The sequence below is a fragment of the Narcine bancroftii genome, chromosome 8, assembly GCF_036971445.1.
Source record: "Narcine bancroftii isolate sNarBan1 chromosome 8, sNarBan1.hap1, whole genome shotgun sequence".
In the NCBI taxonomy this organism is placed as follows: domain Eukaryota; kingdom Metazoa; phylum Chordata; class Chondrichthyes; order Torpediniformes; family Narcinidae; genus Narcine; species Narcine bancroftii.
The window spans coordinates 3,271,559-3,281,368 of record NC_091476.1 but is presented as its reverse complement, the minus strand read 5'-3'; positions in this window follow the sequence as shown (position 1 = coordinate 3,281,368).

The window sequence follows — 9,810 nt, the reverse complement described above, 5'->3', positions numbered from 1 at the left end:
ATTGCTGATAAAAGGTTGAGAATGGCAATGTTAGACCATAAGTTGTAGGAGCAGAATTAGACCATTCAGCCCATTGAGTCTGCTCCATCATTCGAATCATAACTGATATGTTTTTCCTTTCAAACCCATTTTCCTGCCTTCGCATATCTGGGAATGACCTACCAACCTCAACCTAAGTACTTCAGACTCTGCCCTCCCTCAATAGTTTATCATTATTTGTAACGAACAGCCAAATCCATATCATTTTGCAGGGTTGGAGCTTAATGATAAAAATTGAATGCACTTTTAATCCACTTTTCTCCAGTGATCAATTTTTAAAATCAATTTCATTTATGCATTTCTAGCACTGATTGGAAATTGATGATAACTGGGCAGAAAGGAGTTATTTCATTGGACTAAATCTCTTTATTACACAGGCTGATGATTTGCAACAGGTTTAGCATATATGATGGGTGACATCCTTCAATCATCTTCCCACTGGCGCCGACAGACTGTCAGAAGCTCAAATTAATCCCACACCACTCAATTAGAGACTATAATAACAGTCAATGAATATTATTTATGTAGCAATAGGTGTTCTTTCCTTTTCCTTTTTTTCTTTTGGGAGGGAGAGAGGTTGGGGAGAAAAATTTAAAAGTCCTTTTTATTGATTCATTATGCGTGAGTAAATGATCGATGTTATATTATTGAATTCTTTGTGTATTTGATGCAATGATGAGTAAACTTTTCCAAAAAAAACCTGAAATGAATTATCTAGGTCACTGAGAAGACAATCCCATTACTGAACAGACCTGAACAGTCTGTTTAATTTGAGTGACTTGAGTCAGCAAGATTGCCTGCAAATCACTAATTCCAAGAATACCTGCTGAAACTGAAAGTATTGACAGCTACAATTATAATGCTTCTCCTCATTGCATACGTGAAGAACTAAGATCGTTTTATTTTAACAAATTTTGTGATTAATGAAAGTATCAAAATCATTAAGGAATAAAAATTTGATACTGACATTTTTTCAACTACATTTACTTAGTTTTCTAGCCTTGTTTTCTAACAAAAATTACCAGAAATTTACATGGTGAAACACAAAATTCTGCAGGCGCTGTGATTGTAGTAAAACCACAAAAAGCCTAGAGCTTCAAGGACTCAGGCCTGAAATATTGGTTATGCAGTGCCCTGTAGAATGTTTGGGACAATGACACTTTGTTCCTTTATTTGCCCCTGTGCTCCATAGTTTTAAATTTGTAATCAAGCCATTCACATGTCAATAAAATGCACATTCCAGATTTTACTCAAGGTTATTTTTATATACATTTTGGTATGACAATGTAGAAATTACAGGACTTTTTAGACATAGTCCCCTCATTTCAGGGCACCATAATGTTTGGGACATTAGGTTTCACAAGTATTTGCGAGTACTCTGGTATGTTTAATTGCTTCATTGGGGCAGGTAGAAGAGAGCTAGGCTAGCTTCAAAGCTTTTGATCACCTTTGGAGTCTGTAGTTGCCATTTTTCCAAACAAGGACTAGAGTTGTGCTAATGAAGTCAAAGCAGCCATTATAAGGCAGAAAAAAACAAGAATAAAATAGTAAGAGACATCAACCAAATCTGAGGATTACCAAAACCAACAGACTGGAACATCACTGAGAAGAAAAACTGGTGAGCTCAGTAATCACAAAGGGATTGATATTCCAAGGCTGATGACAGAAGAATTCACATCATAATGAAGAAATTACAGTACTTTTTCTACATAGTTCCCTCATGTCATGGCAGCATGATCTACTGGGATTGTTGTCTGAAGAGGGTGCACAAAATCACTGAGAACTTTTTCCACCCAGCACGCAGCATCTTTCAGTTGCTTCTGTTGGGAAAGAGATCCAGGAGGATCAGAGCCAGTACCACCAGGCTGAGGAACAGCTTCTTCCCACAGGCAGTGAGAATGCTGAACGACCAAAGAAACCACTCACACTCACCATCTGAGATTCTCATATTCATGAAATGATGAAATGATATTTATTTATTTGTATATATGAATTCTTGTCCTGCATAAAAATTGATCACTGGAGAAAAGTGGATTAAAAGTGCATTCAATTTTAATCATTAATTTATAATTGTAGCTGTCAATACTTTCAGTTTCATAAATATCATTGTCTGTATGTGTGATGTCTGGTTGTGTGTCTGTGTGTTTTGCACAGAGGACCAGAGAACGCTCTTTCAATGGGTTGTACTTGTGCAATCAGAGACAATAAACTTGACTTGATAATATTTGGGACGTAGCAATGGTATTAAAGTAATCATGTTTAGTAGTTTGTTGCATATCCTTTGCATGGACATCACCAGGTACTGAGTATCTTCTCTGGTGATGCTCTTCTAGGCATCTACTGCAACCATCTTCAGCTCCTGCTTATTGTGAGGGCTGGTCTTAAGTTTTCTCTTCTCCATATGGAAAGCATACTCAACTGGATTTAGAGTGGGTGACTTAATTGACTATTCAAGAATTTTCCAGTTTTTAGTTTTCAAAAACTTTTTTTTTGCTTTAGCAGAATGTTTGGGATCATGGTTTTGCTGTAGGATGAAGTGCCATCCAGTGAGTTTGGAGGCATTTGTTCAAACTTGAGCAGATAAGAAGTCTCTATAAACCTCAGAATTAATTTTGCTACTGCCATCAGCATTACATCATCAGTGAAGATAAGTTCACCAGTACTGGTGGCAGCCATACATGCCCTGGCCACAACACCTCCACTGCTGTGTTTCACAGATGATGTTTCGGGCAGTTCCTTTACATCTCCACATCTTGGTCTTGCTATCACTTTGATGACAGATTAATCTTGGTTTTGTCTGTTGAGAAGATCTTTTTCCAGAATTCTGCAGGCTCTTTTAAATATTCATTGGTGAACTGCAATCTGGCCATCCTGTTTCTGTGGCTAACTAGTGGTTTGGATCTTGCAGTGTAGCCTCTGTATTTCTGTTCATGGAATCTTCTGTAGACAGTAGTCATTGACACATCCACACTTGCCTCCTGAAGAGTGTTCCTGATCTGACGGTTAGATGTTTGGGGATTTTTCTTCATTATGATGAGAATTCTTCTGTCATCAGTAGTGGAGTCTTCCTTGACCTACCAGTCCCTTTGCGATTACTGAACTCACCTGTACGCTCTTTGTTCCAAACTGTTGATTTTGGTAATCCTAACATCTGGGCAATGTCTCTTACTGTTTTATTCTTGTTTTTCAGCCTCATAATGGCTTCTTTGACTTTCATTGATACAACTCTAGTCCTTATGTTGAAAAATGGCAACTACAGACTCCAAAGGTGATCAAAAGCTTTGAAGCACGCCCAGCTCTCTTATACCTGCACCAATGAAGCAATTAAACATACCAGAATAATCACAAACACCTGTGAAGCTAAGTGCCCTGAAATGGGGGGGAGGGGTGAACTGTATATAAAAATTGCTGTAATTTCTACATGGTCAAACCAAAATATATGGAAATAATGTTGAATAAAATCTGGAATGTCACTTTAATCAAATGAAATGTTTGATTACAAATTTAAAACTGGAGCACAGGGGTAAATAGAGGAAAAGAAGTGTCCCAAGCTTTATGGAGGGCACTCAAAATACATTGTGCAAATGCACTAAAATCCTTGCTTGCTGGAATCACGATACATGAGGCAGTTTGACCATGCAAATTTACCTGAAAGGCAGGGAAAGTCACAGTGAATAATTCATGCAGTATTTGTATCAGTGAGTGCTGTAAAATTGCAGTTAGTTTGAAGGGAAAATCATGCGTAAAATAATGTAAGAACATGCATAAATAATGTAAGAAATATTGTTGCTAAATCAAAGGGAAATCGTGCATAAATAATGTCATACTTAAAATTTCCCTGCAATAATTATTTTGAAAGTGAAAAAAAAAATCAATAGTACACACTCGATATTCCAGTCATGTTTTACATGCATTATCTGGAATAGTCTGCACGAGAGAAGGACATGTGGAAGTTGAAATCAATGCAGGTAATATATGTATATAGGTTCTCGTAAAAACTGGTGGGTGGCAATTCATTTAAAAATCATTATTCTGTTAGTGAAGAGGGGCAAACAAAATAAGACAGATTTCCTGCTGTCAATTTTTGCCATTCGAGTGTGGCGATATGAAATACCAGAACATTTGCCTTCCTTTTTGCACTCCCAGTAAAAACAAACTGGAGAGAGAATTATGAATATTTTATTCTGTAAGAAAACAGGTTGCTTGACTCTGCACATTTGGTGATTGTTTACATACCACACGGATGGCAGTCTCTTCAATCTGAGGCGCCTGCAAGCTCACACCAAGACACAAGAGCAACTTCTCCGTAAACTACTCTTTGCAGACGATGCCACTTTAGTTGCCCATTCAGAGCCAGCTCTTCAGCGCTTGACGTCCTGTTTTGCGGAAACTACCAAAATGTTTGGCCTGGAAGTCAGCCTAAAGAAAACTGAGGTCCTCCATCAGCCAGCTCCCCACCATGACTACCAGACCCCCACATCTCCATCGGGCACACAAAACTCAAATCGGTCAACCAGTTTACCTATCTCGGCTGCATCATTTCATCGGATGCAATGATCGACAACGAGATAGACAACAGACTCGCCAAGGCAAATAGCGCCTTTGGAAGACTACACAAAAGAGTCTGGAAAAACAAACAACTGAAAAACCTCACAAAGATTAGCGTATACAGAGCCGTTGTCATACCCACACTCCTGTTCGGCTCCGAATCATGGGTCCTTTACCAGCATCACCTACGGCTCCTAGAACGCTTCCACCAGCGTTGTCTCCACTCCATCCTCAACATTCATTGGAGCGACTTCATCTCCAACATCTAAGTACTCGAGATGGCAGAGGCCGACAGCATCGAATCCACGCTGCTGAAGATCAAACTGCGCCAGGTAGGTCATGTCTCCAGAATGGAAGACCATCGCCTTCCCAAGATCGTGTTCTATGGCGAGCTCTCCACTGGCCACCGAGACACAGGTGCACCAAAGAAGAGGTACAAGGACTGCCTAAAGAAAGCTCTTGGTGCCTGCCACATTGACCACCGCCAGTGGGCTGATTTTGCCTCAAACTGTGCATCTTGACGCCTCACAGTTCGGCGGGCAGCAACCTCCTTTGAAGAAGACCGCAGAGCCAACCTCACTGTCAAAAGACAAAGGAGGAAAAACCCAACACCTAACCCCAACCAACCAATTTTCCCTTGCAACCGCTGCAACCGTGTCTGCCTGTCCTGCATCGGACTTGTCAGCCACAAACGAGCCTGCAGCTGATGTGGACATTACCCCTCCATAAATCTTCGTCCCCGAAGCCAAGCCAAAGAAAAAAAAAGAACATCTGTCCTTCCTGTCTCAGCATTAAATCTCAAAATAATTAAGAATCATTGATATCTTCAGATTAAAACCAATACATTGTCATCTTATTTGCTTATATTGTTCAAATGTAAATTTAAGAACTACAGTCAAATGTAAACAGTAAAGACAGTGTGTGGCAGTTGGATCAGACACAATTTGGGGAAAATTTCACTGCCACTCAACTATTTTTCTGTGCAAAAGCAACTTAACTGAAATACTTCAGAGGAAGAATTAATTGGCTTAGAAACAACCTATTTGATTGAACTAATCCAATTTGGGACTCTATGTTCTACTCAAGCCACAGGTTTCCTGGACTCAGTCCAGGCTGTGGATTGCTGGAGACTGGCTCATGAGGGTGAGGAGGGCTCCCGAAAGTCCCTGGGCGCTGAAGGTTTCCTCATTGTGTCACGTTCGGATCTCGGCTTGGGTTGCTGATGGTTTGAACTGAACTGGAGTCTTGTCTGCAGAGGTAAGGGAGCACTGGAGGTGAATCCATGGACACTCAATGACTCTGGGAGAGACTCTTTTGCTTATCTTTCTCTAACTCTAAGGGGCGCCAGGCAATGCAAATGCTAATGGCAATTCTTCATTAATTTTATGGCAGACTGAAAGCAATTTTATGTAATATTATACTTTTGTTTTATTACATGACAATAAATAGTCTCTGATCTGATAATCCTCCACTCCAGTGGATCTAAACCTTTTTTCACCCACAAGATGTTCCTTACATTTTCCTTTACTTTACTTACTGAAGAGCAGCCTATACCAAACATAGTAGGTGCTTTCAAGCTTCCTTGTAAAATGGGGTTAATCTGGAAATTTGCCTGGTTAGTGCCTCACTCACAAGGTATCTTGAAAGGGTCTGATCTGGTCAGCGTCGTCCAAAGTCAACTGGGTCCCTGCCCTACCTCAGAGGTAGTCAGGGAACTTCAGTTAAACTTACCCAGAATGTGTCGACTGGCGACTTGAACAGGAAAATGGCTGACCCAGTTACTCCTGTGACGTTAGTGCTTACACACTGGCGTTACAGGGAAACCCCAGCTGAAGTGTCTGTGGTGATCGGGGGGGGGAAAGAGGGGTTGCTACCAGGGCCAAGGGTGGAGAAGTGGGGGGGGGGGGCGTGAGAGGTTGCTGCCATGAGGGGGAGAGACGGGGGCCACAATCAGGGGGGGATTGCTACCACAGGGGAAGAGGTCGACGTCGTGGGGGGGGGGTGTGTGCCACGATCAGCGGGAGAAGGGTCGGATGCCGTGGGTCAGAGGGGTCGGTTACTGCGGGAGCAGAAGGGTTGGCTGCCGCAGATTGGGCGAGCGCGATTGACAGTGGGAGGGAGACTAACAGCTGGTGGGGGGACAGGGAAGACTAGTTTGCATGACGCATCACTTACTGCATCATCGCCGGGTTGGCGATTTACTGGGTCTATCCCCCCTCAGTTTAAAAGGTGATGGAGGCATCTTTGTCCCACTAATCGCACCTGGGTCCCAAGAGGGCTACCCGGTTGCTGCAGCTTAAAAGCACCTAGTGACCACCAGCTTGGCCGGGGATGGGGGTGGTAGCTGGCAAGCTCAAGCCCTTTCCCAGATCGCCGATCACTTGTCATCTTTAATACTAAACAAAGCATATTTAATACCATGCAGTGAAGAGCGGCCACACCCCTATCATTAGTCTGACTGATCAAGAGACTTGCTTTTCTCTGTGACTGGCTGTTATTGATTTGTGGAAGACATAAATATCTGCAAGCAAGCAAAAAAATCCATTTTAAACTTTGTTAGTATTACTATTAATGTAGAACTGTCATGTGACAGGAATGCAATTCCTGTGAAATTGCCTCCATTATTGGAATTAAGAAATTTATTAATTCCCATTTAATATGGATAAAGAAATCCTAGTAATTTCTTCTGCGGTAAGCAGATAATTCTCTAATTTCTATTTTGTTATTCCTATTCTCAATTAATTTGATAGTATTAACATAATTAGAAGTGATACTTGGTGCTGTCCTAAAGGGAAATTACAAACATTCATAAAAAAATAGCCACATGATGGTATTTGCATCAAAATAGCTGCCTGACCTCAAAGCAATTCTATATATAAGAAATTGTCATATGAACGTTTAAATTTAACTTTGTAGTATTGTTTTCAAAAGCATTTAAAGTGCAGAAATGGAGTACACTAGGCAAAAGTGTACAGACTCCTGGTCCAGCACCTCTAGGCTTAAGAACAGTTTTTTTTCCAATAGCTATCATATTGTTGAACCTTCCTGGTCTAGTTGAGGCAGATGTGATTTCAACATTTAAGAAGCATTGATGGATACATGGATAGAATAAGGGCTAAACACATTCAGGTGACACTGACTTGGGAAAGGTGTTTTGTTCAGCGTGAGCTTACCGAGCTGGACGGGCTCTTTCAATGTTGTATAACTCTATATATATCAAATTATAAATACCAAGTAAGGAGAATTTTATCTTCTCATGTTCTGGCAGAGAGAGTGGGCTAAGGATCCCCCAGTGGAAGACCTGAAACTTTCTTCACTGGATTTTCTCAAACATTGACTTCAAAGAATATATCATATTAATTAACCTTTGCTGATGAATTTAGCCTGACTGCCCTAGCATGAACCTGATGGGCTGAATGGCCTCTTTCTGTGTCAAAATATGTCAATAAATAATAAAATGTGTAATCACTTGCTTGCGAGGCCTGATAGTTCGAAGTTGTGTCCTGGACTTTTGTCCTTCAATCTAGGTGTATAATAGAAGGATGCTAATGTATTAGAGGGAGTCACACATTTTCAGGAGGCACATTCATATCTCCCATCCACTTATTCAGATGCAGTGCCAACTGCTGGTCCCCTAAAGGCCAGGCACTATTCAGATTTGAAAATATATTGCTAGCTCTTCTTTGTTGTTTGGTGAACTCCTGGAAGTTATCTCCCTAAAAAAAAGGGAAAACCTTAACCAGAAGGTCTGCAGCAATTCAACCAAGGGGATCTCCATCAGGACCCAATGTCTGTAAATTACATCAGTGATTGAGGTGAAGTTGCCTCAATTTTAAAGTTCAAGTTTAATATCAGAGTACATACATATCATCACATACAACTCTGAGATTCTTTTTATTGGTACAGGTCAACCCCGCTTTACAAAGGTAGAGCATTCTTGAGAAACTGTTCGTAAACCAAAAATTCATAAAGCAAAGACCCATTGACTACTATTGGAGGGAATTTTCATAAAAGTGAAACCCATTATAAATCTATTATAATTTCTTCATAAAAATGAACATGGATTTCTTCAAATAAATGAATTTTCATAATTTGAGTATTCATAAAGTGGGGTTTACCTGTAAATGTAAACTGAACACAAGAAAAAGATACAGAAGCAAAAGAGAAAAATGTAAAATAAAACTGTGGAAAACAGAAAAAAAATTAAGTAATAAATAATGTGGAAAGTAAGAGTCCTTAAATGAGTCTCTGATCTTTGACTTTATTTAGTCATACAGCATGATAACAGGCCATTTCGGTCCATGAGTCCATGCCACCCAATTTACACCCCATTAACCTACAATCCCTGTATGTTTTGAAAAGTGGGAAGAAACTGGAGCCCCTGGAGGAAACCCACACAGACATGGAGAGAACGTACAAACTCCTTACAGACAGTGCGGAATTCAAACCCAGGTCCTGATCTGGTCGCTGGTGGTGTAAAGGCATTGCAGTAACTGCTACACCAACTATGCCACCCTATATTACATTTGCAAAGAAAACTTATCAGTCAAGAAAATTGTTGTGAGGCTGTTGCACTCATTGATGGATTGGCCTTTAGCTTGTCAGCCCCTGTTCAATGCCCTGGAACACTTGTGCATTCCAGGAAGCTTTGAGCAACCAAATGTGAGCTCAAAGTCTCAAACTTCTCTCATGTCACGTTCAATAAGTGATTGCCATTTGAAATTGACAAAAGAGTTTCCAACACCAAGCCTGAAATTTCCAGCTAACTGAAAGTTGGCTAGTTTGCAATGTTTCTGATGCACCATCATTCTTAACAGACTAAACTTCCCCACATTGGTCCCAGGCCTCACAGTACATCTGAACTCAAATTCAACTCGTTATTCTGGATTTCACATGATTAGTAGGTGCTGAATTCCAGTGGTCGGGTAACTTTGGAGATCAGGAATATACTGTTCTAGAAATTCTTGTGTTGCAAATTGACATTGTTCAAAGAGTGTAACCATCAATTTGTTAGCTTTGGAATGGCTCAAGAACCAGAAACACATGCTCCAGCTGTGACCACTCTAATGTAAGAGATTCATTGATTGAAACGCAAGATATTCTGGTTCATGGACGAAATGAGAACATAGCAATAAAAAACAGAAACTCATTATGGCTGCTCTGTAGAATCACAGAGAGACACAGCACAGAAACAGACCCTTTGATCAACAGAGACCTGTTGAC